The following is an 8,977-nucleotide window of genomic DNA, read 5'->3' as shown; positions in this document are numbered from 1 at the left end:
GCATCACCCCTCTACTGTCTCTTTCCTACTTTTAAAAATTGGAGTCATAGTGCCTACCTGCCAAAGTTGTGTGAGAATCAAATAAGATCATGTATAGGAAGTTCCTGATGCAGAGCTGGAACAAAGATGGTGATAGGGAAACATTTATTCCTGTTCTACCTCTTCACCACCCAAACTCCAGGCCCCTCCTCGTCTCCCTGGCTGACCTGCAGCTGGTAGACCCCGGGACAGCAATACTATTGATATTTGCCACCAGTGTCTACTCTGATGGATCAGCAGGCACGCAGTTCTAGTAGTTATTTACTTTGAATATCCCCATCCCACGATCACCACCACTCCTCCCCATTTTCCCCTTCCATCTCCATCCATGAAATCCACTTCAAAGGCCAAACCAAACCACCCCCCACTTATCTCTGAGCTTCCCTGGACTCCTCCAAACAGTGATAATCTGTCCCCACTTTGAGGTCCCAGTCACTGGGCACTGATGGCAAGGTGAAATGCATTATGCTCCCTCAACATTCATGTAGCATCTACACTCTGTCCTGAACTTGGGAGACTTAGCAAGGAAAAACGCATAGTCTCTACCCTTAGGACGTTCACAGGCTGGTGGGCGGGAGAGCTGTGTAAATGAACCATGACAATGCAGTGTGGTAAGACTTCAGTAACTGAGGTGTGGGCTAGATATACTGAGAGGAGGGAGCTCTAACTTTGCCTGGGGCTACCACTGTGAATGCAGCTGCATAGCTGAGCCCTCTGCTCCTCTATTGCAAGATCCACTTGATGCAATGCTGCACTAAGAGCCAATGCTGTCCGTGTTGAGAGAGAATAAGACAAGGGCAAAATAATAATGGTGTTCAGCCTCAGATGTGGGTCACATCTGTGTATCCAGTTTCTGGTTGAGTTTGGGCCACAGAGTAGGTATCCGAGGAATCAGAGAATGCCCACAGCCACAGCCAGGCCTCACAACTTAGCAACTTTATTGATTGAATACTATAAAAGCCAGATAAGGAAGAAAGAGTTCAAGGAAAGGGTCTAGTTGTTTGGCCAAGACAACTCAGTGTCCATCTTGCCTGCTCCAAATTTGCTCCAACCCTCTCTTCACCCAAGCACTCTCCTCCCAACCAGAACATGTCATCTGTCCAGAGACAGCTCTCCACCATTTTCTTACCATAATCAAGTGGTCAACAAATACACAATCATAACTCCTGGCCCTTTTAAAGGAATGCTGATTTAAGGAAAGACCTAACAATGGGACCAGGTTCAACAAGACTCCATTTATCCAGCAACATCAGCTGCTGGACCAGAATCAGGAACTAAGAAGAAATAAAAACATTCCTCTGTGAGGCCAGAACAGATACCCTAACACCCATCCACGTGATTCGTTGGAAAGTCTATTAGGACCACACGCAGCACCCACTGATTCTTATTTCTTGTCTATTTTTGGATCTCAAAAAGACAGAACTGGAATTGTCATAATCCCTGGATCATGTCACACACATCATGGTCCATGCTTGGACTGCCTTGTAATTAGTTAATTAATGAGTTATAACGTTGTAAATACCAATTAACCAATGATGTAAAATGAAAGCCAGGACCTTGAGGGGTTATCATATGACACAATATGAAACCTCTTGCAGCCACCCATTAACTGCCCCAGCTCAGGTATCCATCATCCTGGGTCCTGTGTTCATCATTGCTTTATTCTCCTTTTTAATTAGTTGTATCGTATGTATTTCTGTGTGTGTACAGGCACATGCATTGTTTTTAACTTTATATAATCTTGCTGGATATAACCTCTTTATATAACCTTGCTGTATATAACCTTTCACTTTATATCATTTTGCTAAGATTCATCCATATTGAGGCATGTTGTGTTGTTCCTCCATTTGGAAGGCTGTATAATGCCCCATTGGGTGGCTTTGCCATACTTTATTCACCACCTTTCCTGGTGACATCCAGGTTTTTTCTACCGTGGTGACTGTTACGACAAAGGTCATTGTAAGTACCTCCTGTTGAATGTGTGCAAGAGTTTCTCTTGAGCAGGTGCCTAGGAGTGGACCAGTTGGCTCTAACCTGCTTGAGAATTTTGATAAGTCTAAAAGGCATAAAGATGTAAATGTAAGACCGGAAACCATACAACTCCTAGAGGAAAACACAGGCAGAACACTCTTTGACATAAAACAGTACCAATATTTTTTTGGATCTGTCTCCTAAAGCAAAGGCAATAAAAGCAAAAATAAACAAATGGGACCTAATTAGACGTAAATCTTTTGCACAGCAAAGGAAACCACTGACTAAATGGAAGACAGTCTACTGAATGGGAGAAAGTATCTGCAAATGGTACGACCAGTAAAGGGTTAACATCCAAAATACATAAACAGCTCATACAACTCAACATCAAAAAACCAACAACCCAATTTAAAAATGGGCAGAAGGGACTTCCCTGGTGGTCCAGTGGTAAAGAATCCGCCTTCCAATGCAGGGGACACAGGTTCGATCCCTGATCTTAGAACTAAGATCCCACATGCTGTGGGGCAACTAAGCCCACAAGCCATGACTACTTGACTACTACTGAGGCACTCATGCGCCTCAGTGAGAGAGAGAAAACTCGCACGCCACAACTAGAGAGAAGCCCGTGTGCTGCAAAGAAAGATCCCACGTGCTGCAACTAAGACCCAACACAGCCAAGAAAATTAATTAATTAATTAATTAATTATATTTTTTTTAATGGGCAGAAGACCTGCATAGACATTTCTCCAAAGAGGACATGCAGATGGCCAACAGGCACATGAAAAGATGCTCAACATCACTAATCATCAGGGAATGCAAATCAAAACCACAATGAGGTCTCACCTCACACCTGTCATAAAGGCTATCATCAAAAAGAACACAAATAACAAATGTTGGCAAGGATTTAGAGAAAAGGGAGCCCTCATGCAGTGTTGGTGGAATGTAAATTGGTACAGCCACTGTGGAAAACAGTATGGAGAGCTCGCAAAAACCTAAAAATACAACTACCATATGGCCCATGTGATACATACTCCTGGGTATATATCTGAAAAAAACAAAAACACTAATTTGAAAAGATACACACACCCCAATGTTCAGAGCAGCATTATTTACAATTGCCAAGATATGAAAGCAACCAGAAAGTACATCAACAGATGAATGGATAAAGAAGATGTGGTGTATATATATATATATATATATATATATATATATATATATATATACACACACACACATACACACACACACACACAATGGAATAGTACTCAGCCAAAAAAAATTTTAAAGAATGAAATTTTGCCACTTGTAACAACATGGATGGGCTTGGAGGGTATTACACTAAGTGAAATAAGTAAGACAGAAAGACAAGTACTGCATGATATCACTTACATGTGGATCTTAAAAATACAACAAACTAGTGAACATAACAGAAAAGAAACAGACTCACAGATATAGAGAACAAACTCGTGGCTACCAGTAGGGAGAGGGAAAAGGGGAGGGGCAATATAGGGATGGGAAATTAAAAGCTACAAACTTATGTATAAAATAAACTACAAGGATATATTGTACAACACAGGGAAGATAGCCAGTATTCTATAATGACTATAAACCTTTAAAAACTGTGAATCACTATATTGTACACTGTAACTTATATAATATGGTACATCGACTCTACTTCAATATAAATAAATAAATAAATACTTTTTTTAAAAAAAGAAAAATTATTTCATCAAATAACTCATTTCCCAACAGAACTGGAAAGGGGAGGCCCTGCAACCAAGAACACCATTCCAGGAAGGTGAAGTTTTGCCCTGGATTAGCAATCTCCCAGGAAGTCTGTGGATGTTGCACAAGTCAAAACACACTTAGAGGTCAAGAAGTAATTCCTGAAAAATGACTTTTTCCCAATTTGGGAAGCAACAGGGGAACCTCGGCCTCCCTTTCCCAGCTGCCCATGCTAATCCCTCATTGCACATCGTGGGGAAATTGCCATGGTACAGTATGGACAAGGGTTACTTAGCAGACAAGGATGTGTAGAGATGGGTGGGGGGAACAACCAGTGAGAAGATACAGAGAATCAGAGAGACCCTGAAAACATTAATGCCAAAAGCACCTCAGCATTCATAAAGTTCAACTCCCTGTCCCCATTTTACAGATGCAGAGAATGAGGCCTGAAGAATAGAAAGGATTTAGTCATCCTGTCTCAGTGAGATCAAGAACTGTAAAAGACATCAACTCCAATCATCTCTCGAATGATTGAATTTCTCCTAAAATATCCCCCAATAAGTGGTTATTCAGGTCTTGTATTTACTGATAAGACAGAGAGCTCCCACCTTTGGAAGCACCATGATTTATCATTGAAGAGTACTGACACAGGCTTAAAATTGAGCTGAAATATGCCTCTCAGTACCTTCCACTCATTCAACTCTGTGGATGCCACACAGAATGGTAAAATAATAACAACAATGATAATAATACAAGTTCACAATCCAAAATCTAAAAATGTGAGACACAAATGTAAAACACTGTTATGATGCCTTTGGCAGCAAAGCTGACCTGAAAGGGTGAGTGTGTGTGTGTGTAGATAAATCCCACTCAGTATGAGTATGTTGGACTTACAGAAATACCTCCATGCTTGATTATAGAGTACTTTTCCAGACCGCACTGGGAGTGTTACATAATATAAGGCATTTGGAATGTACTATTACAGTGAAATAGAACAGTGAAATAATAAAATTATTATTATTGTACGTCAAGAATAGTCAGATATTGGCAATTTCATATTCAATTGAATGCTTTTCTAAAACCTGGTCCCGAGGATTTTGCATTAAGGACTTGAGGACCTGTGATTACAAAAGGAGCCTCCATTTTAAATCACTAACTATGTGATAGGTACTGCCTCAGAAGTGACCCAAAATTTAATACCTCCACCCACACCTCTCCCCAGGACCCCAGTCATCCAACTGCCTCCTCATCATGTCCTCTCCACTTCGTGTCTAAATCACCTTAAAGGATGCACGTTCTTTTTTTTTTTTTTGCGGTATGCGGGCCTCTCACTGTTGTGGTCTCTCCTGTTGCGGAGCACAGGCTCCGGAAGCGCAGGCTCAGCGGCCATGGCTCACGGGCCCAGCCACTCCACGGCATGTGGGATCCTCCCGGACCGGGGCACGAACCCATGTCCCCTGCATCGGCAGGTGGACTCTCAACCACTGCGCCACCAGGGAAGCCCCAAGGATGCACATCTTGATCTGAGATCTTGAACTCCCTCCCCCAGTCTTCCTTGTCTCCATGAAAGGCATCTCCATCCTTCTGATGTTCCAACCAAGAACTTGGACTCGGACTTCTCTCTTATCTTTCCCGCTCATTCACATTCAGCTCAATAAGAAATTATATCTGCTCTACTACAAAATATATCCTGAATCTGCCATTTCTTGCGATCCTCCCTGCCACCACCCTATCCAATCCACCATCACTCCTCACCTAGGAAACTGCAGTCGTTTCCAACATGGTCTCCCTGATGCCACCCTCCTGTCTTCAGGCCACTCTCAGCAGAGCAACCAGGATCATCCTTCTGAAGCTGAAATCGGAACCCGCCACCCTTCTGCACCACACCTTCCAAAGCCTCCCCAACTCACTGAAGGAGAAGCCAAGTCCTACCCAACTCTCACTCCAGAAGCCCTGTGTGGTCACCCTCCTCCAACACTGCTCCAGCCATCCTGGCCACCTTGATGCTCCTTGAACACACATGCTTCAAGGCCAGGAGAAATCTTCTACCAGACACCCACAGAGCTTCCCCTCACTCCAGGTCTTCACTCAAATGTCCACTCTCAGGAAAGGTTGCCTCTTCTGACCACCCTATTTTAAATTGCAACTAAGGTAACTCCCTGGCTCTCTTTTCTGTTTTTTAATTTTTTTCTAAAGCACTAAGGCCATCTACTATACTATAAATGTAACTTATTTTTGCTGTCTACTGGCCATCTCCGTCCACTAGAATATGAGCTTCATGAAACCAGGGATTTTTATCCATTTTCATCACTGCTTTATCCCATCACCTAGAACACTATATTGTACCCAGTAGTAAGCACTCAAGTACAATAGCTCATTATTTATTTGTAAGCTAATTTACCTCCACCTTAGAATCCACTGAGAATCAAGAAGGAAGGGAGAAGTACCTTGTAGCAGCCAAAATAGATGTCTGTATCACCAAAAAGGTTATACAGATGGCAAATGAGTGCGTGAAAAGATGTTCAATGTTGTTAGCCATTAGGGAAATGCAAATTAAAACCACAGTGAGATATCACTCTACACTTAACAAAACAGCTAAAATAAAAAAGAGTAGTAGGGGCTTCCCTGGTGGCGCAGTGGTTGGGAGTCCGCCTGCCAATGCAGGGGACACGGGTTCCTGCCCCGGTCCGGGAAGATCCCACGTGCCGCGGAGCGGCTGGGCCCGTGAGCCATGGCCGCTGAGCCTGTGCTCCGGAGGCTGTGCTCCGCAACGGGAGAGACCACAATGGTGAGAGGCCCGTGTACCGCAAAAAAAAAAAAAAAAAAAAAAAGAGTAGTAACCCCAAATTCTGGAGAGAGGATGCTGAGAGGATATTGGTTCTTTCACACATTGCTGGTGGGAAATAAAATGATACAACCACTCTGGAAAAGAGTCTGGAAGTTACCTACAAACTAAATATGCACCAGCTGTATGACCCAGCAATTTCACTCTTGGGCATTTACACTAGAGAAATAAAAACATGTTCACACAAGAACCTGTACACCAGTATTCATAGCAGCTTTATTCATAATAACTCTAAACTGGGAATAACCCAAATGTTTATCAGTGGGTAACTAGTTAAACAAACTGTGGTCCATCCACACCATGGAACACCATTCAGCAGTTAAAAGATATGATGTATTAATCATACAATAACTTGGATAGACCTCAAGGAAATGATGCTGAGTGGGGAAAAAAAAGCCAGTCCCCAAAAGACACAGACCACATGATTCATTTATATTACATTGGCAAATAACGTAACTCCAAGCTGTAAAGTAGATTTGTAGTTGCCCGGAATTAAGGGAGGAAGAGGGGGAGGATAGCAGCTGCGACCATAAAATGCAGCACGAGGGATCTTTCTGATGGAGATTTTCTGTATCTTGACTGCAGTGATGGTCACAGGATTCTATACATGTGATCAACATCACAGGACTAAATACATATACACAAAAAAGTGCATATAAAGCTGGTAGAATCTGAATATCAGTGTCAACTTCCTGGTTGTGGTATTATATCAATATTACAGTTATGCAAGATGTTGTCTTTGGGGAAAGCAGAGTAAAGGGTATACAGAATCTCTATTTTTTCTTACAACTATATGTAAATCTACCTCTACAGTTATCTCAAATAAAGGTCTGCAGGTCCATGCCCTAAAACTCTTATCCTCTTCCCACAGAAGTTCCCCAGGCACAAACTCAGAATCCACTGACCCTCGCTTTAAACAGAATGATAACAAGCTTAGTTACCACATTTTGCAGATAGCTAGATACATTAGAATGAGGAGAGCCTGCTAGAGTTCTCAGGGTCACACAATAAAGGGACTAAAACCCAGGTATCCAAATCCCCAGTCTGGTGTTTTTAGTATTCACCATCTTTTAAGGCCTTCTTACATTATGGATGATAATACATATCTCTTCATTTGAACCCATACATTTACCACTTTTAAGACCCTGGTTTGATCAAGCACACCAACTTTCTAAAAAAGAAATACAAGGGTAAGAACACATTTGTAAATCCCTTCAAGATGATTTGATGTTAAGTGTGATTTTGTGTTTAAAAGTTACAACAGCAAAGAGTTAGGTTAGTTTCAAGGAAAAGTTTCTTATTTGATTTGTTAAACCAAGAATGGGTAACCACGTAACACAAAAAAAATCATCCTTTGCTGGAATTCTTTGAAAATATGTTAGATGCTTATTTCAATAGATGTTGGTTAAGAGTCTTCTGTGTGACAGTTACTATGTTAGAAGCTACAGGGAAGGCTTGTGACTGCCCTCTTAGATTTTCTACCTTAATCAGGGTGATGAAAAACAATCAATCACAGTCTAGTATGAAGTAGTCAATCACAGAGGAAGAATGGGAAGCTATAAGAACATAGATGAGCATCTCACCCCATCTTGGAGGCAGGGAGATGCAGGAAAGTTTTCTACATGAAGTTGAAAAAAATATGGGAGCTTGGTGATATGAAAGGAAAGGAATGGAAGATTTCCCAGTGGAGGGAACAGCAGATATAACAGTGCAGCTAGTCCACAGTGCATTTGGAGAAACTGCAGCTTAGAACGTAGTAAGAGAAGAGCTGGACGCCGAGGAAGGATGATGGTGGGCAGGTCATGAAAGGCTTTTCCAAGTAGCCTGAAGGGTTTAGGCTACGATATAAGCAGATATAGCCACTGAATGGAGGCACTAGTCAGACTGGTTTCTACCACATGCCACAGGACATCCTTAAGCTTTCCTTTTTCTGTAACCCATCTTTTTGCAGGGCCCTCTATTCTTGTCCACTATCACCGTCCCTAAGTTTCAAGACCTTGTTCCAATACCACCTCTTTCTCTAGGAAGCCTCCCAACCCCTAACTGGAAGGGATGACCTACTCCGGGTAGAGTGGGTATGGGTATCTGTGTAGGTGCACTGTAGAGCATCACATATAGCGTAATAATCAGGATGCTCTGGAACCAGCTTGCCCCAGTTCCAAGCCTGGCTTTACTGCGTACTCTCTACGCTCCAGTTTCCTTATCTGTCAGGTGGAAATAACAACATTTCTATGTCAAAAGATTATCTCAGGGTGGAATAATTTCATGGATACATTTAACTCACTCAGAAGAGTGACTGGCCCAAAGCCAGCGTTTAGTCAGTCTTAGCCTTTGTTACATGTTGTGGTCCCCGTACACACCCAACTGTAGGCTCAGTCAACTTTGGACTCATCAGAG

This window comes from Delphinapterus leucas, chromosome 6 (assembly GCF_059928025.1).
Source record: "Delphinapterus leucas isolate spDelLeu-1000000601 "Yukka" chromosome 6, BTC_Dleu_Yukka2, whole genome shotgun sequence".
NCBI classification, from domain to species: Eukaryota; Metazoa; Chordata; class Mammalia; order Artiodactyla; family Monodontidae; genus Delphinapterus; species Delphinapterus leucas.
The sequence above is the reverse complement of the archived record's forward strand: the minus strand, read 5'-3'. Positions refer to the sequence as shown.